Raw genomic sequence first — 23,227 nt, forward strand, 5'->3', positions numbered from 1 at the left:
CAATTACCTCTCAGTGACCTCCTGTCATGTTGTGATGATGAAAAATAAAAGCTTATGTTATAACATAATGTAATGTCTGTTACCCTTATAAACACTGTATTTTAAGCAGCAGTTTGAAATTATGTTCAGCTCTGCGGAATAGAACTGTTTAAACAAAATGCCTTGATGCAAAGCTAGGAGGTCCTGTGAAATAAAACTGAAAATTTACAGAAGTTTCTAAAGATGATGGTGGATAAGAGATGGTTTTCTATCAGTCTGCTGTAACAGTAAGCTTACGGTAATAAGAGAGTAAAATAATTCCTTTTGTCATTCTCTGGAAAATTGTAGGAACCTAGTAATTCATAACAGATTTTTTTTTTTTATAAATCATTGGTTCCAAATCTAGTTGTATTGCTTAAAATGTAATTCTCAAAATATACTAATTCAGTCATTTTGACTAGCAAAAGTAAGGTCATATGGAATCTATTGCAGAATTCAATTATGCAGCTGGAAGTTTAGTGTATTTTGGGGAAATAGGCAGTTATGAAAAAAGTATCTTGCTTTCACCTCTATCATTGAAACTCAGTTATCTCTTCATGTTCATAAATGAAATATATAATGTAACAAATAATAATATATATTATAATAGTGTATTTGTCTGATTTGTACATTTAAAAAATTAGTACTGCAATATCGAATAATACCTTTTTATTAGACTAACATTCCATTTTAAGTAGAAGCTTTCGAGAGCATCAAGCCCCCTTTATCAAGTCAAAATCATAACTAACTACAAAACATCTAAGAGGGTTAAGGAGAAAGATAGAGACTGATAGGTCACAGCAGTTTAAGCAATATTGTTAAACAAACAAAGTGAGGTCTGTTAAATGGGGAGAATGCATACATTAGAATAAACTCACAGAAATGTCATATGACATGAATGCTATATAAGTTGTAGTAATTTGAAAAGATGTCCATGTTTATTCCGATGTGCTCAGTATTGAAATAGTTAATCACCTTTTTAAAAAAAAATTTTATGCTGGTGTGTTTTTTGAGGGCACCGATCAGATAATGCTATGATGGTGACAGTTTCCCTTTAAAGGAAGATTCCAGTATCCACTACACCCCCCCCAACAAAGAGGGTTTTCAGAAAACTAGGTGTTTCTAATGAGATTTTCTGTAGCTGCCCAGTTAATAGGCTGTGTAACTAGTAATCATTTCAGCCAGTCATCTTAGATAGGATGCAGCATACCTAAGGGTATGGAGATGGCACAGGCAGACTGGTTAAGGGGCAGAGGTGGCACAGACAGGCTGTTTCAGGGGCAAAGGTGACACAGGCAGGCTGTTTTAGGGGCACCGGTGGCACAAGCAGACTGTTTTAGGGGCAGAGGCTTAGCGTATTGTGATTATGCTGCACTACTGTCAGTGTCTGGCTCAGTGTATAGTGATGGGAGTTAGGTTGTACCACCATCAATGTCTGATTCAGTATATAGTGATAGGAGTCATGCTGTAAAATATCTGTTCAGTAACTGTTATTTATTTAACTTATTTATAAGATAATAATTTGTAGTTTTTTTTCAGTTGACATACAGTTTACACATTTGTGAAAGCAGTCTGAAAAACAATCATATCATTAATAAAAAAAAAAAAAAGATAGCTGAGACAGTTTAGGAAGAATACACAGCTGCTCTTAAACACTTACTAAGTCATATTGCAGTTTACTGTAGCCAAGATGCTTTCTTTTTGGAGAAAATGACACATCCTTTATCATCCTTGAAAATGGATGTTTAAACAATCTCTAGATGCTTCCTTTTGTAGATGCTCTGTTTGAAGTTCAAGATGATTCCTTATTGTCTTTTATATATGTTGTTTCCCAAGGCGGATGTTGGTGATGTGCAGGTCACAACTTTAATGTTGCTAAGTAACAGTACTCTGATCCATTCTCTCAGTCTTTGAGCTGGCAATGATAATGGCAATTCTTCATTGCTGCAAAGTCTTGACATATTGGCAAAGGGCATGATTCCATGTCTCGCAGAGGAAGATGGGACCTAGCTCAATAAAAACTTTATAAAATCTGCCCCAAAGCATGTTTGCCCTGTGAACGATCAATAACACGAGGTCCAGAATTAAGCCACCAGCATAGCAGATCATTCATTTAGAGTCATGTCTTACACCTGGATCAAAAGAAGAATCATTTTGATGGGCCAGCTTGTGCTTATCCAGGAGGGGACTTGGTTGCTACCTGTAGTTTATTGTTACTGAATTATTATTTTATTATACTCTCATTCACACACCCTCTCTTGCACTTTTCCTTAGCAACTACACACACTCAATTAAAATTTACCTTGCTGGGTCCTTGTCTTCCCTTCACTGTGTTGCACGACCCTGCTGAAGTCCGGCTGCCCAGAGTGTGCCTTCCCAGGCAAATGTTTTCAGTCATGGAATGAAATTTTATAATGGAAGAGCTTGACTCGATTGAGTTATAATTTGAAGGAGTTTAAACATTTTCAGATGATTTAATAAATGCATCACTAGAAGAAGAGGAAGAAGAGGCAAAGTTTTTTGTTCCTTGAATATAAGAACTGTCATTTCTTGAATGTTATTTATTTATGTAATCTTCCACACAATGCCTTAGCTGACAGAATAATGTGCAAAAGTATATCATATGTACATTTCACATGAAATGTATGAGATTAAATATGTTTGGTTATCTTGCCTTTTTTAAATGTTAGATCATTAAAACTGTGTAGAAGGTTTGTGATCCTTGTACCATATATGAGGAAAATCTAGAACATATCATTAGGACTAAGTCTTAACCTATCCAATGTTTTATATAAAAAAAGTATTTCATACCTCAGAGGTGCAATATTTTTTTTTACAGCTTCCTTATTCAAGTTTAAGCTCCTCGAAAATGCAACTGTTTGTTTTGTTATGCTTCTTTCAAAGATCCATTGATCTGGCGGTCTGCAGTGGATGCAATGATTGTAGTTCCTCTCCTGTATACATATTCATCAAATGCTGGGAATATGTGAAGCTAAAGTGAGAAAAAAATCTCATATCTAAAACATTTCATTGTGAGGACTAGCTCAAGAAATGTAGGGGTATGCTTAGGGCAACTTCTGATGCCTTCGGCTACCATTTCTAAAATGTAATACAGTTTAAAGGTGAACACTCATCTTTCTGTACTAGCAGTACTAAATTCCTCTGTCCAATTTCACTGCCTTTGTGTTACTCTTGACTAGACCCGGATTGGGAATGAAAAGCAGCCCTGGAAATATTTGGACACCAGCCCCATATTTTTATATACAGTCTGCCTGTGTGTGCTATCTCTGCCCCTGGCTGTACCATTCCTGCCCCAAACACTTAATACATTCATACATTCTTTCATTCATTTGCTCATCATCCCCATCGAAAGCCTCTGAAATGAACAGGAATGGAGATTGAGAGCCAGGCCTTCTCATCAAAAACTGTGCCTGACCTCACAAATGCTATACTGGATGAATGGGCTACAATTCCCACAGAAGCATTCCAAAATCTAGTGGAAAGCCTTCCCAGAAGAGTAGAAGATGTTACAGCTGCAAAGGGGGCTCCAACTACAATGTATTTAGAATGCAATGTCATAAAAGTCCCTGTTGGGTTTATTGTCAGATATCCCAATATATTTGTCCATATCGTATATATTAGGTCTGTATCAGAGCAACATGCTTAGACTGGGACAAGCCAGCAGTCCAGAGTTCAAGTGAACACATTTATAAAGACCAAAACAAGACAAAATCAATGGTACTGTACCCTGAGACGCATTTGACCAAAGGAAAATAAAGCAAAACGTGGAAATGTTCATTTGTTCATCAAAGCAATTCCCTCTCTATTTAAGAGATAAAAGCATAACATTCTCTTCCTGTCTGGAAATGAAACCTTCAAAAGATGAAACTGTGGTGCAATCATAATTACCGGCCGTGTGCTCCTTCTCAGTGTACTCTCACATTCTTCAAAAAGGCATTTCATTTAGCTTTCTTTCTGCCTTTTTAAGTTGTATAGATTTGTTTTCTCTGATTTTTTTTACATCATTTTTTAAATGAGGAGCTTTTAAGACGTAAGCTTTCTTTTTTTTTGTTCTTCTTGCATGCTTTTTTCCTCACAAAGAGTTTTGTTATCTTACAAAGTGGTTTAAACACCATTGATTCTTCTGTCTCCTTCCTCCACGCATCTTTGAATATATTGTTTTTCATTGCAAATTATGGGAAAATGCAATCTGACCTTTGTGTATGTTGGCAATTTGTTTTTTTATTTATTTGTGTCCTTTTGTTAAAAATAGTTATGTATTTTACTCTACTCCATAGATTACTTGTCTTTGTAAATATATATTGATAGACTACTCAGAACATTAAAACTTGCTTTAAACATACTGGTATGTCTCTTCACACTGGTGCAAGCTGGGAGAAAGAAACAATATTTTTAGAATAATTATCTCGCTTGGGAAGATATTAAAGGGACACTCCAGCTATCATATCTGTCATAGCTGAGTGGTCCCTTACAATTTTCGTGCTGTTCATTTATCAAATGCATGGGATGATCCTGCAGAATATGCCTCTAAGTATTTGCCCATATGTATTTGTCCCCCCCACCACCCAGCTAAATAGGGATGTAATAAGCCAAGGTGACCTCCAGTTGGCTCCAGCTCTAGGCTCTGAGAAATCTGTGCATGGGCTCAGACCCTTGTGCGCATGCATGGAAAGCAATCCCATTGATTTCAGCAAAAAGAATCACGACTTTTTTAAGGCTACAATTTGGATGAATCTGAAAGCACAGGTCTACTATGGAGTTACGTTAAATAACCTCCCATCTAGAGCCCTGCGCGGGACTGCTTTTTCAATCCCGCTCCCGCTGATTTTTTGTCCAATCCCACCCGCTCCCGCAATGTGGGTGTTCCACTCCCGCCCGCTCCCGCAACATGTGTGCCCAATCCCGCCCCCTCCCACCACATTTGTGGTCAATCAGCCTGCTCCCGCCACAAATGTGGCCAATCACGCCCACCTTCTTGAACTGCAGATTTCCCGCGCAGTCCAGCAAGGCTGCCCTCCAGGTGCTCCCTCACAGTGTCTCTTCCTTTGCTCCGCCCAGGAACACAGCAGAGTCACGGGAAGTGACGTCACATCACGTGACTCCGCTTTGTTCCTGGGTAGAGCAAGAGAGGAGACACTGTAAGGGAGCAGTGCAAAGGCAGCCTTGCGGGCAATGTGGGGGATTACCGGGACACGCAGGTACAGTGCCTGACCGCCCGCTCCCGTCCGCAGCCCCAGCAAGACCGCCCGTGCGTCACATAAGGAAAAAAACTTATATACTTTTTCTGTACATTAAAGCACTGCATTTCAGGGAGAACAATTGAAGGTCATTTCATTCTTGGCACAATGGTTGTAATGACCACTCATATGTTGTAGATTAAGGAAGTTGGCACCAAGGGTAGAAAAACAAGCAAGCCAACTAAAATCAGGGAAGTATGACAAGACACTTTAGTGTTGAAATGAGAAGAGGGAAAAAATCACACAAAGGTTTCTTGTAAAGGGTTGGCAGCTTTGACGTAATGCTTATTTGGCTTTAATTTATAGAAATGGATATGTTTTCACTACCATGGAACACCCTAGCAACATCTATGTTATAAATTATAATAATGGCCTAATAATGTATGGGAGAAAGGTGTAAATATTGTTACATGATTTGTGGATTTCAAATAAAAAGAATATAATATATGAAGATATCTGGATGTTTAAATACCATGTTCAGTAGCAACTCTAGCTTAGTTCTGAAAGCTGCCTGTCTAAATATCTATCTGTGTATTGATTTTTAAAATGCATCATATTCAACTTTTAGCTATATATTATTAGCTAAATATATAATCTACCTATGAAAGTGATAATACTAAAGTGCATTAACAATATCATACTGTATATTGCTAAAGAACAGTGGAGGCTGGTGATAATATGGTTAGGGCTCAACTCACTACAAACAAATCATCCATGCCAAAGCAGTCCTTCACCTTTTGACTCAGTCTAAGTCTCCTAATAGATTGTAAACTCACAAGAGTAGAGCCTTGTTCTCTTTTTGTATGTGTGTTAATGTTAATCTTAGTTTTTTCTGTTGTCATCTTTAATATTATTCTTAGATTTGTATTCTGCCCTACTGTAATATTGCTATGGAATCTGGTGCTCCATAAATTAAATGTAATATTATAGTGCAATAAGCTGACCCAACCTATTGGGTCTATTGTTTATTTATAATTATATAATTATTAGAACATTTATGAAAGAGTAGGGTAATAAAATAAACAATGTGATTAACTATATTTGCATAGATTTTTTAACCGCCCTACTGTTGGTTTTTTTGTATTTTTTTAATCTTGAGCACATTTGTTTTCTAATAACAAATCTTAAGTATTGCATAATTTTTTGCTGTTATATAATTGGACGCTCTATGCCTATCGTTTAAAAGGATACTCCATCCATCACATTCACTGCGGTTCACATGAAAGCTGAGAGGTCCCTTTCGATTATCATGGTGCCTCACTTGCAAATGGATGGGGTGATTGCACAGAATACCTCCACATGTATTCCCGTCTGTTACTTTGTCTGCAGTGGATGTGCTTGGCTGTACACATCTCCTGCCATGTGATATACTAACAGACAGTAAGCTGCAACACTAGCTCAGCAAACATTGGAGGGGAGGTGTCTAATATGAGAGAAGTGTTCCCATTAATTTGAATGGAGTGCTTTCCTGTCACTGATTACTTCCTTCTAGCAGCCAATCAGTGGCGAGAACCATCAAAGTAAAGAGAAGGTGATTTTTCATGAATACATATTGAAGTACTTTAATATTTCCCCTTCTTTGGTGAGGTTGTCTAGGACATGATACTATCCCTTTAAGGTACTTTACTTTAGGTGTGATAAACTGGTGATCTTTCACTCATAATGTTGCATAAAACCATTACCACTTACCCTCTCTTAACCAAATCCTTGTGTCCCAATTGCCCTTCTACTTCCTCTTGTGGTGAATAGTAAAATGAGTTTAAGAAGGAAAGCAACACTGACACCACCTCCTGTTGCAAAGAGACTCTAATGTGCATATTTGTGCTTTACCCCAAAGAGTTATGATCACATAATGGAAAAAGCTATAGAAATAAAAGGCTTATGTTCTACTTCTCTGACTAAACCAGTTAGTCATATTTTTGCCTCCGTGCTTGGTAGCATGTATAGAACAGCACCTTTTATATTAAAAAAATAGGAGGAACAACAGTAATTTGTTTATTTTCATGTTATTCTCACATTGTGACCTTTCTTGGATCCAGTGCACACAATGCCTGAAAAATTAGGTCACTTTTTCCATTTTGTTACATTTGTCTCACTTGTAGTTTTTTATTAGATCATTTTCCACATATATGCAGATTTCAATTGTGTTGCAAGGAGGCTAGTCATGTCACAGCAGCATCTATATAATCCCCAGAGTCTATTTTGGGTCAAAGTCTCTCTGTGCTAAGTAATACAAAGGCAACCCATAACTGTTCTTATGTGTACATGAAAAAACAATGTTTCTCCTTATCCCCACCAGCTATCTTACACATAGTTGATATCTTTTTTGTCAGTGATGCCAATTCCAGATTCTTTATCGGTTTTTCATCTTGCGTTGTGCAGTTTTTATGGTTTTGAAGTGATAGCTTTGACCTTTATATGTCAAAATGTTTCTTCTCTTCCATTTCTTTATTAAGCATGTGTCCCAATTGCATATTCTGATTTGAGTATTTTGTTTGCTCAAAATTTTGATTAAATATTTTTTTCCCGTGTTTTGTCATAAGAACACTTCATCGCAGTGTAATGGATACAGATACCTTTAATATTAATGATAATGAGAAATTACTTTTTTATGTAGCTCACTGCTTGACCATTTTCACTCCAGTTTCTGTAGACCCTACTATGTCCTCACCAAAATTAACAATATCCTCACCAATAAATCAAAAGGTCGCTTTTCCTTATTCTTCCTATTGACCTCTCTTCATTCTTTGACTATGTCAACCACACCTTTCTCCTGCAAACCCTTTATTCTTGTGTCATTAGTGACACAGCTCTCACTTGGATCAAATACTACCTCTCTGATGTACCTCTTTTGGTACTTGTTTGACTCCTCCTGCTCTCAATTAGTATGCCTCAGGGCTCAGTTCTGGAACCTCTACACTTCGTTCTCTACACCTTCTCGCTCTTCTTTTGGACTACAGTATCCCATTTATGCTGATGATTTGTTAATCTGTCTTTCCTCTCCTGACCTCTGGTCTTCTTTTCCAACTCACCTCTCTGTTTCTTTTAAATTGCATCCTTGATGGCATCACACTACCTGAAGCTCAAAATCTCAAAGAATGAGCTTCTGGTTTTTCCCTATGGCCTCTCCTGAATGGGCTGCACAGAGGTTTGTCCTGGCAGTTGAACTGATTACTAGTAAGAATGATTTTCTTCATTAGTTTAGATTTTAAAATGCTCAATCCTACTTTACTAGAAGGCAGCAATGACATGAAAGTTATCCATACATAATAAACAAAGATGAACCATTTACCAGTGCCCATTTACTTCATGGGCTGCACTTGAGGACATAGACAACTGGATGAACTCTTGCACCACAGGGTCTGCATAGATCTGTTTCACCATTGCAGTCAATATATGTAACATTGCTCACATGCTTAAATTAGTCACGGATAATCCAATGAACTATATCTAATTGGCTGCACCTTATAAAGTATTTGAGTCACTGAGAATTTAACACATTATGATGGGTGCAGTCACAATTTTTTAATGCTATTTTAGTTACACCCATGGTGGCATTTTGCCCCAAGTTACAACGCAAGGCCCATTGTTTTTTCACAGAATGGTTTCCACATTGGCTGGCGCATACTAATTAGACAATATTAAATTGTTAATTTCCACACTTCTGTTACATAAGAATTTAATTTGCTAAATCCCTAGACAGAGTTGTTTCAGTTGTCCCAATATAAGAGTCACATTGATTTATTTAACCTGAGCACATCTGACAGCTATAAAGAAACTACAACATCCATGATGCTTAGCAAGCCTATGGACTACTGATTATCTTGGGAGCATCATAGGCCCCCACCATTCACGTTACCTCTCTATTAAGCAGAACACCTACATGTGCATAACATTGAATGGTACATTGGAAGCGTTGATATGAACAATGGTGTATACATGTTGTTTTAATTAAAATGTAAGAATGATTCTCCCACTGAAGAAATAGTGAAGAGTTCTTCTCTTCTATTTAATTCCTTTGCAGGGTCAGCAGTTAACTCACTATCATGCACGTGCAATGCGGAAATGAACTCTGTGTACTAGGAAGAGGTGCAGGATATGCATTGACTGCGGACATTAACAGGTTATCCCTAATATGAACCTGATTGTTACCTTGTATGACTGCTACAAATCATCTCTGTTTATGAGAATGTACATATGTATATATGCCTAATAGCTGTAGATTGCCCAATTAGGCAAATTGTAAGAAATGAAAGCTTTTAACTAATAAAAGGAAACTATGGGCATTGTTACACTTTAATGCATATGATAGCTGAGAGTTCCCGTTAAATCTGTGGCGCCACCCTCTTCTAAATGAATAGAGAGGATTCTGCAGAATCCCCCATATGTATTCCCCCCTTGTTCTGCCCCCAAGCTATTTTCCATACAGGATATGTATTCAGCCCTGACATCTGCACTTAATGTTAACATTAACATTTTTAGGCATTAAGTAAAAATCAGGTAGAACCATGTTTCACCTTAAGACAATGAATATATCCAAAACATTTTTTTAAAAGTGGTCTTACATGTCCAAGGTGCACATTTTTCTGCTTATACTGTTTGCCTAACATTGAAACTTTTCTGGCTGCTTCCCAAAGCAAGTTGAATACTGTCTTTTAGATATATATTTTTTTGAAGCTTGTTAAATTTCAAGTAATCCAGGTAACAATGGTATGATCCAGGCATGTGAACTTATCAGTCCTAGTAAAAAATAAATAAATCGACTTTCTATTTCCAACATTCTGTCATTTCTAATTTTTTTTCAACATTTGCAAAATACGATTATTAGGCATCCCAACTTCACAATATGTGTCTGACTGTCTGTGTACAATTGTATTGTCTTCTTTCATTATATTTATATTATTCTTCCCTTTCACTGTTCTAAAGATTGGAGCTTCTAAATAAATTATTATAAAAACAACAATTGTTAGGCTTTTGGCTTCTGCTTGTGATGTACAGAGCAGGTTAATTATTCTTTGTTCTAAACACAAAAGGAAATAGAGATATTCTGGATGAAATCCAAACTAGTTTTGCCTATGAGAGCTCTATTAACAATAGTAGGTCAAGTCTATGACTACAGATATTGTTGCACAATTTTCTAGTTCAAACATTTATGGCTCGAAAATTTCCTGTTGCTTTAACCCTTCAACTACCATAGGAGGCAGCAACGTAGTGCAAGAAGTACAGACTGTTGTTTTGGACATGTTAACTGATTAAGGAAGAAAAAGTTAGGTGAAGTATGCAAAGATCTTCATAGTAGGGAAGCAAAATTTCTCAAAAGGACACTACAATTTCGAGACTCATTCAAGGTCACTGAGATATGTTAATAGATTATTCATTTTATATTCCAGTTATTTCAACAATATGAGTAGCTAATAAATTCTACACTATGGAAAAAAAATTGTTGATATATCTGCCACCCATGCTGGTTTGTAGGTTAAGGTTTCATGTGTCTGCGCCTAATTATCTGGGGTGTAATGGCCAGTCACCTGGTATAGGTCACTAACTGTGTTTCTACCCCTATTTTAAGAATAATATCATAATACTAAACCGTTGCCTACTACCCAACACATTTTTCAGAAGGTATATAATGAAATAGCCATCCAAGGAAGGTGATAATTAAGATCACAATTCTTTTATGGCGAGATTTAGTTTATCATTATTTATGTTATGTCCTGCACATTCTAACTTAGTTGTAAATTCCACAATGTCCTAAGGGTCTCACAAAGGTATCTGTACATGTTTTGATTCCAGGACCTGCATCTTTCAGACATGCCACAGGAGGATTGAATAAAATGCTTCCCATAAGAATCCACACCTGATTCTTCTCTGTATTAGACAAAGTTATAAGCTATATGTGGGCTTTATATGCCTGCCTCTAGCTATGTAATGTGCTCATTTATAGTTTAGCTTCTGTTGAAGCTTTACCTTGCCTATGTGTTCGTTGATCTTGATATTCGCTGGTTTCCTTGTTTATTTTTGGGTTTACCTGTTTTGACCAGATTTGACTTAACTTCACCATTTCCACTATTTTGCCATTTTGCCATATAGTCGTCTGATATGCAGTGGGTTACTTGGCTATCAAGGCTACTCTCTTAGAGATTAGTTTACTTTTGCTGTCCTCTCCAGCTTGCTGTTGGATTCTAGATTTCCTTCCAGTAAATCCTCTTAAAATGATGAAAGCAAAGTGGTTAATTGATGTGCTATCGTATTATTAAATATTGAAGATAAATGGATAAGACTTCCAGGGAACCACTAAAGCAAATTGTTGTGTATCTTGCTCCCTGTCCATGGTACTGACAGTACTACAGTACATAGGCGGTTTCCACTCTCACATCATTAAGAAATGTGTTCATGCATTAACACAGCCCCATTTTGTACCCTTAAGTAGAGGGAAAAATAATATTAGCCCTGCTGTCTGACCAAAATTGCCAGGTAAAATACTAGCCAAAAGCCAGCATGTTGAGATGAATAGGTATTCGTGCTAGCTGCCTCTAGACAGGGGTAAAACCAGTATTAGCTCTTCTATCTATCAAAACCAGCAGGTGAAACCAGAAATGGTTATCTGACCTGTCATGGTGTAAAATAAATATTAAATATAACAAAAAATTACAATACAATACATGAAACGTTGGCTGAGCCCTCCCATCTGTTATTTGCTAGGACAATCTGTCAACTTTTCCTAATTTTCATAAAATCCTTTATTTTAAATTGTATTGGAATCAGAACAAGCAGGAAGCTATAACATATTCCTGTACCTAGCACACATTACTTTGATAAATTGCACATGAGCTTCTAGTAATCGAGATTGCGTACAACCATACACTTCCTCTGTAAGGTTATTATCGCAAATATTTTAGGGCAATACAGCAACTTAAGACATAAGGAGGTAGCAGGATAGAATCTTTCACAGTCAAATGGAAAGGAAAATCCATGATTCATATGTTGTATCAGAACAAGGAGCATAAAGATTCAGGAAAAATATGGGACGTTCCCTTTCAAGACACAATAGGAAAGTCCATTGCTTGGAAACAAGACTTTTAACAGAATCCATTGTAGCAGCACTCATTTCCAGCAAGGTCACACTAATGCAAGTGTATGTCTTGTCTTTACATGAGTAGAACTATCTTAACACAGCAAACATGAAACAGAAGCTAACACAGCACTGAGTGACAGCCCAGATGAGGAAAATCACCACTGCCTTACCATAAACTGCTTATTACAAGAGACAAAAAAGTATACCTCAGAGAATGCACGATTTATGATAGTAACATTTAAATAAACCATAATTTTTACAGTTCGAAAAAGGTTGGCAAGATGTCATGGTCCAAAGCTAAAGGTTGAAAGGTTTAAAAAGAAAACAGTGGATGCTATCTTAATAGATGAAGTGTTAGCTAATGGTCTAAATGGGTTCCAACATGTAGGTTACTTATAGGACAATGTTGAACATAAGTTATGGTAGCCAGTAAAGTTTCAGATTTTCATTTTGATTAGTAGATTGGCCACATCTTTTTTTCTGCTGGAAATTTTAAATAATTAAATATATTAAATAATTAGTTTCAGAACAATACCAGACAGCTTTATATAAATACATTTGCATTTCTTGCATTATTATTGTCCAATGCTATTCCGGATAAAACAATGTCTCCATGTTTAATTCTCACCCTGTTTCAAATATGAATTATTGGTAGATATTTGTAAGTGCAGAAAATATTCCTAATCTTATATTACATGTTATCCCTGCAATTAAGCTATGTCACCGAAGAAAAGATAAGCAAAACAACATTTTTTATTAAGATGCATTGAATAATCTGTCTTGAAAACAAATCATTCTTATTGAAAATAGTTTACCTGGAATCCCTTTTATAGATTTGCTGGTGGCTTAATCCATTTGACATTTTTGGCCGCATAAAAGTTGCTTGCCCGCTGATTCACACTGTTCCGTTGCTTAACACATAAGGACAATATCATATTCTCTATGATTAATACAATGACTATATTAATAAATTGTGAGCTAATGTTCTCTGAAACTAAACTATAAACTGTAAAATTACAGATGCTATAATAATAACAATGTAATAAGAAATAATTATTTGGAAAGCGTAAAAATGTTATCCTTTGCTAAACATATGATCACCTAGCAATGAATTTATGATACATTTGAACATGGTTTGCTATCATAATTAGAACCAGTAGCTCTGTGGACCTCACCAAAGGAAGCATGCTGCCAGAAAGCTACTTACAAATACGATGTCCTTTATTCCACCCCAACAATTGATAAAATATAGCAGATTGCTACATGATGTGTGCCACCATATTTGTTTTGCACTTACTCTTAATTATAGGTAAGATTACATGATGGTGCCTATAAAGATTGTCGGCTGATAACACACAGATTAAAAAATATGCAATGAAAATGATTGTGATAGGATGTTATTTGTACGCAGTAAAAAGAAAGAGTTAGGAAATATCTGGAAGAGGACAAAAAATGCTATTCTTTTAAGCACTAGTATGTTGTGAAAAGCACCCACTTGGATCATGATGGACTGTGGGAATCTGATGTTGGGCTCTACGTAGCATTTTCAATATGTGATTTGGGGGAAAATGTGTCCAAACATTGATGATATTTTTGGATTCATACAAGTTCTGAGAAGGCAATAAATAAAACCAGAAAATTAAGGTCCACCCTTTGGGAAAATCCCAATCACTTGCTGAGTATCTCAGGAGGCTTGTAATAAACATGTAGCCAGTCTGTAAATGATCAGCCTCCAGTAGAAATAGGCTCACAGTATATGCATATGATTAATGTAAGACATCATTTCGTACAATATGTTGATTAAGCAAGATCGTCAGAAGGATTGTCACACACACATCATTCTTCTCAGTGTCTAAAACTTCTTAGATTATTTGAAGTGCATTCCAACTGAGAAAAAAAAATGAAACAAATAAAAAGCCTTTTGTAATCTAGAAGTGATTTGGAGTAAAGGATTTATGATCGTTCTATTCACCATGTGAACATGCTGTTCCTGATATCCCATCTGTAGTTTGTCAGCTGTATTACAACATCCATTTGCTGTTTTAGTTTGTGTGAATAAACATGTTCAGTGTTATTTAATAGGCTGAATCTTTCGCACCTACTCTGGAATGTACCTGATCGCCCAGGTGTTTTTCTTGTCTTGAATATTAATATCTTTCCACTCCCATGTAGTGTTTCAAAACAAACATGGTTTGTACAAAGCTGCAACTATATCATTAACAAATCCTAAGCAATCCAGATATGTAATTAACCTCTGGTCCAGGAAAATGGGTACATCCCTATAAAACTGATTGGATAAATGGCTCAGAAATACTTATCTAACATACTTAAATAAGCCTGCACTGTTTTCACACCATGACTACTAGCTGGTAAAATCTAAACTGGGACGCATGCCATGATTAGGCACAGAAATCCCCTGCTACGCTTATTAGGGGTCTGTATTTCTGTCATTCACCACTTGCCACTTAAGTACCGAAGAACGATTAGTGATTGTACAATATGTTACAGACATTCTGGTTTTGCACAAGTATTGTCCCAAGGAAAAATGTCAGGAACATTATGTAAGGTGCCAGGTAGTCTCAATTCAGTTTTTACTTATTTGGTGTCGTCCAAATGTCCCAAATACCCTTTCACACAAATTTTATTGTTTTCTGCAGTGTTCTGGCCCCTCGCAGATTACAGTAATCTGCAGACTGGGCAGCAGGCCACCAAGCATGATTCCTACCGGCGGCTCAGCCATGACCCTGCTGTTGCTGAAACTCAAAGCTGTTAACTACTAGGGATAGCACATCCAGTTCTAAAACAGGCCTTTCTTCACACAGGATGTACGTGCATATTTCACTTGTGTTAGAAGAGAGAGGAAAATAAGTAAAAAAGTAGTAAGAATGTTGCTGAATAAAATAAGGCAATAGTTAATGATATGGAATACAGATCTTGGTCTGCTAGGGGACTATACAGATCACGGGCTTAATTCACCAGACCTGACTATATCCAGTCATAGGCAGAAAACACAGAAAAGTTGTTCTGCACACAGCATATATGTGGTAATTCATGCACCGTGTGCACCGTTGCAACTGCAAATGACAATTACAGACAATGCTTGGATGGAAACCTTGCAAACTACGGTAAAAAAAGCTTACCCAGAGTCCAATCAATCATAAACACTGCCCTGATTAAGGTGTAGTCAGGTCGTTAAATCGGGCCCTATGTGTCTAGGTGCTTATAAGCTAAATGCCTGTCTACTCCCTTATATGAGGGGGTAGTAGAAACATTATTAAACACTCATCTACAGATACCAGACAAGCCAAAAGGATTGTTTTTCCCTCAGAAATCTCAAGGTGCTGTCAACCACAAGGGATTCTGGGTAGGTGCATGCAAATAAGGTCAACAATAATCACCTTTTGCCTCTATATCCACTATATATAAGCACAGACGTACATAACGTATTGAAACATTTTAGTTTTACTACAAAAGCCCACATCCATTATCAACAACGCTACTCTTAATTTGTATATTTAACAGTGACCCCAATTCCAATAACGACAGGGACAACCTCCTGTGTATATATATATATAATGGCCTATATCCCAAAGGAGTGCCAAACTGGTTTTCTTAAATGTTTGCTTTTAACTCACTGGTATAAATGCAGAAATGGCCTTAACTCATGTCCAATCAGTGGAAGTAGAAAAGACTCCTTGACCCTTTCACATTTACAAGGAAAGAAATGTTCCACACCATTAACTACAACCAACCATTGACTGCCTCTGGTCATCCTATGTCTTCCACAACGCTATGTGAGGCTGAAGTGTGGCTCAATTCATTTTCTCATATACTTTCCCTCCCAAGTTTAACTTTCTCAAGAACATGATCTTTTACTGATGTAATTGTATTCATGACAACCAAAGATTCCCTTGTGGTTGTTATTACTCTCAAGAGGTCTGTAAAAGCAGCACATACTTATAAAAGACATTTGGCTGCTACATTAACCTATCCAGAATTGTAGCAAACAATATTATTGTGACACGTTATTTTCTGATCTCTTTTTAACTGCTACACCAGCCAGTATTTTTAATACATAAACTCTTTTACTGGTGTTGTTATAGAATAATATATGTCATTAATTAACCTACGATATTTTGGGGGATTTTGTTTTAAAGGTATTAGTCCATTCCTTTTATATTAGGGGAGATAAAGGAGGACATGGTTAACAAAGGGAGAAGCATGTTAAGATTTTTAAAGATTGGTATATAAAAGGGTTAAACTTCCTGGGTACAAAAAGGGACAGACTGATGAGTGAGATTCATTGTTAGAAATGATTGCAAAATGGTATTCAAATTAATAAATAATTAGGATGCTTTGGATTGTATCTTTCGATTTCCTTGTGTGTCTATTATTAATTATAATTATGGGGGAGCACTCTGAACCTTCTGGTGCAGGTACAGCTGGGTGGGCCCTGGCTCTTGCCCCACCAGTAACATACTTACAAACTATATCATACATTCACTATAACACACACTTACACTAAACAGCACTCAGTCCATGTCTCACACTTCACTCTCTCACACATTACACCCTTTCCTTGTATGGAGCGTTTCATTAAAACAGACTGCACGGTCACTGCTTTTACCACATGACCCCAACCGTGGCCTGGTCCAAATCAGACAAGCCCTGCTTGAAGAATTTTGGACTGGCTGGGGGCAATTGCTCCCCTGCCGCTGGGCCAGCCCACCCCTGACAGACACCTCAGTGATAAAATATCTTGCCTAGTGAAAAATATAAGAAAACCAGAAATGTATGGGGCGCAGGTGCATATATAGGAAAAAAAAACAAAAAACAACACAATATAGTGTAGATGGTATGTCCAATGTTAGTTATTAAGTGATATATTGCACTCACAAGTGAAAGAGGCAAATCCAACCCATCAATAAGGACTGTAAAAAACTTTAATATTCTTCAAGGTGAATCTGAAAAACAAACTAAAATAGTGCAGTATCTTTAGGTAAAACAGTATATACCGATGGTAATGCACTCACAGTTTTTTCATGCACAAAGTGCATATGCAGGCATTTGGTTAAAATCTCATGAAATGAAGTCCAATTGAGTCTTTCTACGCGTTTCGCCCTTAGGGCTTCTTCAGGAAATCAATTGGTGCAGATGTCTGTAAGTATCAATAGATTTAGCAAAAATCAGCAAAAGTCAGAAATCTGTATGTACTTCCATCCCTTGAGTTTGTTCTTTTATAGTCTTTTAAAAGTGTATTTCCGTGTATGTCATCGCGTTCTTAACCTTTGTCCTTTGTTGTCATCACGTCTTGTCTGTCATTTGGTTGTTTTCCCATTTGTTAATAAAGATTGCCAGCAGAAAAAAGACTGCAAGGGGCAAGGGCCGCATCACCACTATGTACGAGGATATTCAGCCCACGTCACTCGGGAGACAGAGAAGAGGAGATTAGTTCGTTCATCAACCTAAGATAGATGATCGCGATGTATAGATTGCAGACGGAAGGGGCGTGAAGAAATTAAATAAACAAAACTGAAAACGAAGACTGAAGATCAGAGGAATAACCGCGACGTGTATATCTCGTAAGGAGACCGAGGCGAGATCTAACAGAAAACTTAAGAGACCGGGAGTCGAGAAAATCAATAGTAATAAACGATTATTTAGTGAAAAATATTTAATCATGCTGCAAAGTAAACTTTTGAGCTACAAAATATTTTGAATGAAACATGTAGGATTGGAAGCTAATTCAGTTAATGCTAACAGCTACTAACAGATCAAACTTCTTCATATATTCACAATAATATATCAATTATAAAGGAAAGTGTATATAACTTCATTAGTATAACTATATATATATATATATATATATATTACAAAACAAGTTTATAGTGTATTAAAATGTAGTTTTTATAATATATGGAATAATAACATTATAATAAATAAATAAATATATATATATATATATATATATATATATATATATATATACACATGCCTGGGAGGAAGGCTAAGTCTGCAAGGGACTAGATGTTTCCTAGCAAGGGGCCTAATGCCAGTAGAGAATAAACGCTTCACCTCAGGTGACCTCGTGTGTCTGGCGAATTGCCAAGGAATTGCAGGCTTATCACCCTCCCGTTTACATTCATGTCATAGAAACTGCTTCTGTTCCCCTCAGAGTTCAGGAACAGACATAACAACAGACCTAGGGAGGGGACACAAAACGCAAAGACACAATGTGCTGAACTGAAATGAATTGAAATGGTGAAGAACCATTAACTGGTTCATTCCACAATGAGATGTCAACATAATGGCGATGCAAAGAGAGCATAATAGAAAGCCACAGAATTGCAGAACATATTGTAATCTAGTTGACCTCCCAGCCTTGTAACGAGCAGGCATTTTTCAGCTTCCCTTTGAATTCATTAGGATCAGGAAAAAAAATCCCTTTAACATAAACTGTATAGCAGTGCTGAACCGACGATCTGATATCGACAGTTGGCCCAGTTGGCCTCAAGTGAACCGTGTGTGCAGTTTGCATAACAGAGCGTGATTAATGTACAGATATAGGTTGAGCAGTATTTTTCTGAACATTGCCTCTAATGTTTTTGCTAGGTCAAGTTGCTTATTGTTCTCAGTGTTTTTTTGTGATGCCTTTTCAGAGAGCGTCACTTAAAAAAATGGAGCACACAAATATATATGTACATATATATATATATATATATATATATATACAGTGTATAGATATATATATATATATATATATATGTGTGTATATATATATATATATATATATATATATATATATATATATTCCAGGTTTTCCCATAGTTATTTCATATATTGTTTTTTTTTCCTATTGTACTTATGGTTACCCACGATATATTTTGTGACTGATTTTTTTATTATGATGTTATCTAGCTGGATTTGAGAAACTATTCATTTAAATGATTAAAGTGCTTTGTCACCTTTTACATGAATATATTACTATCTTCTCTTCTCCGTTATCACTTCTTCCTACTTGCGTACCCAGGATTTTATCCGTGCTACACCTTTTTCTGGAATTGCCAACGTTCTGCCAGACTCTCTCCAACTTATTCTTACTGTAGATGCTCACTTAAAACTCACATGTTCAAGCTTACAATCTATCCGCTTAAGAAACAATCTGTTTTTTACCTCTTTTACCTTTTCTCCTAAGTAAAATAACACTTATATAAACACACATGCATTTATTCAATGCAAAACAAGCAATCACTTACAATAATCTGTAAATCACCTCCTCTGATATATTGGCCATCTCAGGAAAATATACTCATTTAGGTACAAAGACGTAATGTTTTATAGAACATCATGTTTTTATATGTCCCTAATGTGTGTAATCAATGTTGGAATTGCGGCACTGAAGATTGATTGTAGAGATTATTCCTCACATTAGTTTGTAAATTACCTAAACTTCACTTTTGTTCTGATTAATATTTTGCTGGCACTATAGTTTTTGTGTGTGTCATATTTTCAACATGATAGTGGATTTCCTGCTCAATATCATGGAACTCACATGACCTCTCCAACGTTATTTTATAGAGCATAAGGTCTGATTGATTTAACCAGGTCAGCTCCGTTTAATATGGCTACCATGAGACTATGCACAGATAAATAAGAACAGTAACCTCCTGGTGTAAGTATAAAAGAGCCAAAGTGTCAAGAATCCGGAATTATATAGAGGGAATGTTGACACTAAAGAAAATATGCACTTTTATTGTGCATAAAACAGAGTGATGTCCCAATGTTTGGATACAATTCATGAAGGATATAGGGAAATCTGTAGAAGAATTACATATCCTCTTAGTCCACAGTGGGACAAACTTTATACATAATTCTCACACTGTACTAGGGGATATTAGGTAAACTCTTTATTCCTATTTTGTATATTTTGGATGGAATTACATGCTAATATTTAAATACCTATTAGTGAGGTATTTCTTATCAACCGTTAAATAAGATTACAAATATAATTGGCTGGCTGTGAAACGACGCATTATCTGACTGAATGTATTCTTAATTCTTCATTGTAATCGATGGCAGAACAGTTACTTAAGTGGTGCAATGGTATATGCATTAAGATACAATAGGAGTAATAAAAAGTCCTCTTGGACCTCTATGGTATGTACATTCATGGGGACTTCCCAGGGTCAGCTACCTAGAGCTCTCTCCCCCTTCTGAAATTTTACGTGTTATGTACCATCTAGATAAAGCAGCCTCTGGTCCAAATAAATAAACGTGTCTGTCACTTACACATTCCTTTATACAATTGAATAATCCATCAATTGGTGGAAAATGTAGCTCAGCTACAAAAAAGCTTTACGCGTTTCGCCCAGCAGGCGCTTAATCATAGGCTAACTACAAGTGTGCACTCTATTAGCATTTCAATGTGCCACCACAACTCAAATAGATCAACCTTGTGGAATGTGCAGAGATAAAGATTTATTTAAGAAACAGATTTGGCAGAATATTATAACCTCTGTGATAACTGACTGATAAAGGTCTCACTATATTCACTTTTTCTGTTGATTTATCTGAACTTGATTGAATTTGGGTGTACCAAGATTCATTCAATGCCTAAGGGGAAATGCATTTCCTGTTGAAGAACTCACCTCTGCTATATAAGGGGTTTAAGGGTTTTTAAGGGTTCAAGGTTAACTAGAAACCAAATGTAAACCAAATATGTAAAAATATTTTCTAGTCTACAGCTTTCCTTTGTGTTGGGTAGCAGTTTCTCCACACGTCCACCATGCTATCGGAGCTCTGCAATTAGGATATAATCTGCAAGCTGTACGCAATGGTAAAATTTCATCCATACAGCTGAATACACAGATGCTTAAACAAAGGAACATACTGTTCCTTGGCATGTATACAAGGCCCATAGTAGGGTATGAGCATTTTCACAAACTACCAAATTTCGCATTTTTGTTTGTCCAGAAAGCACAAACATTCGTCTCACATAAACCATCATGAACAAATGAAACAAAAAAATCAATGATCATAACAGGTAAATAATTTTTGTGTTCACCTATGTTCTTTGCACAAACCATGTATTTTTGTATAGGGTTGCGCTTCCTCTATTTGGTCACAGCTAGTTACAGTTATATACAGTATGAACATAAAAATGATGTAATATTTCATTGGCATATGACAAACTTACACACTGAGAAATGCTACTTTGTCTCCAGTCCAGTTTGCTGCTGTCTCCTATTGCCTGTCTATGCAGACTATTTACATTGAGAAATTACAAGGAGAATTCATAAAATATTAATGAATGACGATCATATAATGACGATTTGCAGAGACAATAAAATTTTTTACAGATTTTATAGCCAAATCAGAAAACTACACATGTGACCTCATCAATGGTCCAGAAGTGATTGAGTAATTCACATGCTCACAGTGAGAATTTTACATATTAACACAGGTGGCATATAGGTTGCCTGCCGGCCAGCAATCAGCCCTTAGGAGCCGGTGCCGAAATAAGTAAAATACCGGCTCTGCAACAGGGGAGCAGGGAGCAGGCATCCTCCAAAGAGCAGAGCTACCTCTTTAACTGACAGCACCAATGGAGATACAAGTGAGGAACTACAGTGCCTTCCACTAATATTGGCAGCCTTGGTAAATATGAGCGAAGAAGGCTATGAAAATGTGCCTATTGTTAAACATTTTGATTTTTTTTTTAAACAAATACACCAAAATACTCTGCTCTCATGGATATCAAACAATTGTTTATACAGGTTGTGTTCCTGCACCCACACAGGGTACCAAACAGCACGGTCCTCTAGGGTATTAACGCCACATCTCAGTTAGGTAATCACCAACGATTTATTTGTAGTCCACGTATGAAGATATTTACAGGATTACATAGAACACAAATTCGCTACAAACAAAAGCCTAGCTCGTCTGAGCGCTTACTAACATATAACTCCCTCACTACTAAGGGTCTAAACTAAAACAAAACATAATACCACCAACCTCTTTGATGGTCTCTTTTGGGCATAGCAAGCTCTGCTGCTTCCAAACAAACTCTCTTTCTCCCTCTGTCCAACAGGTCAGGTTATATTGCAGTCAGTGCAGCTAATTACCTGCAGCTGACCAGTGCATTGGAACCCGTGTCAGTCCAGGTGCATGTAAACTGCGGGGTGGAGCACCAGCCTGCCCTATATGTCGTATAAAACCCTGCAAAATCGAGGGGGAATGTATACCCCTTCCACGACAACACCCCGCACCTTGTTACAAGGTTTATAAAAAAAATGTTTAATATATGTATGGCTGTAGGGGACCTGCGATGCAGACAACTTCCGCTGCAGAGGACATCTTCCCGCATCATGCAGGAATACACCGGCTGCCCCTACTAGACACCAGGGAGTCTGAAGCATGGGGGGCAAGTCTGGGGATGGATTGATAAGTCTGGGGGGCAGAGTGGGATATCAGGGGGGCAGAGGTACATAACTGGTGGGACAGGTTGGCAAATAAAAAGAAAATAAAACCAAGAAATGCATTTTTCTCAATTAAAATTACCGTATTTGCTCGATTATAAGACGAGGTTTTTTTCAGAGCAAATGCTCTGAAAAATACCCCTCGTCTTCTAATCGGGGTCGTCTTCTAATCAGACCTCAAATAGAGTCTGATTAGGAGACTAAGATCCAGATCCCCCGCACCGCTGCAGGGGACCTGGATCCTCCTGTCTCACCCCCCCCCCATCATACACACTTACCGGTGCTTCCTGCTGTATTGCCGGGGCAGCGGGTTGACGTCTACGCGTTCCGCGTAGACAACGTCCGCTGCAGCCGGAAGGAGGTGTGGCTAGCAGCGGGGGTTGTCTGCGTCCGTCGCG

This window comes from Sceloporus occidentalis, unplaced genomic scaffold, assembly GCF_023333645.1.
Source record: "Sceloporus occidentalis isolate IW3139 unplaced genomic scaffold, rSceOcc1.0.p SCAF_468, whole genome shotgun sequence".
Classification (NCBI taxonomy): Eukaryota; Metazoa; Chordata; class Lepidosauria; order Squamata; family Phrynosomatidae; genus Sceloporus; species Sceloporus occidentalis.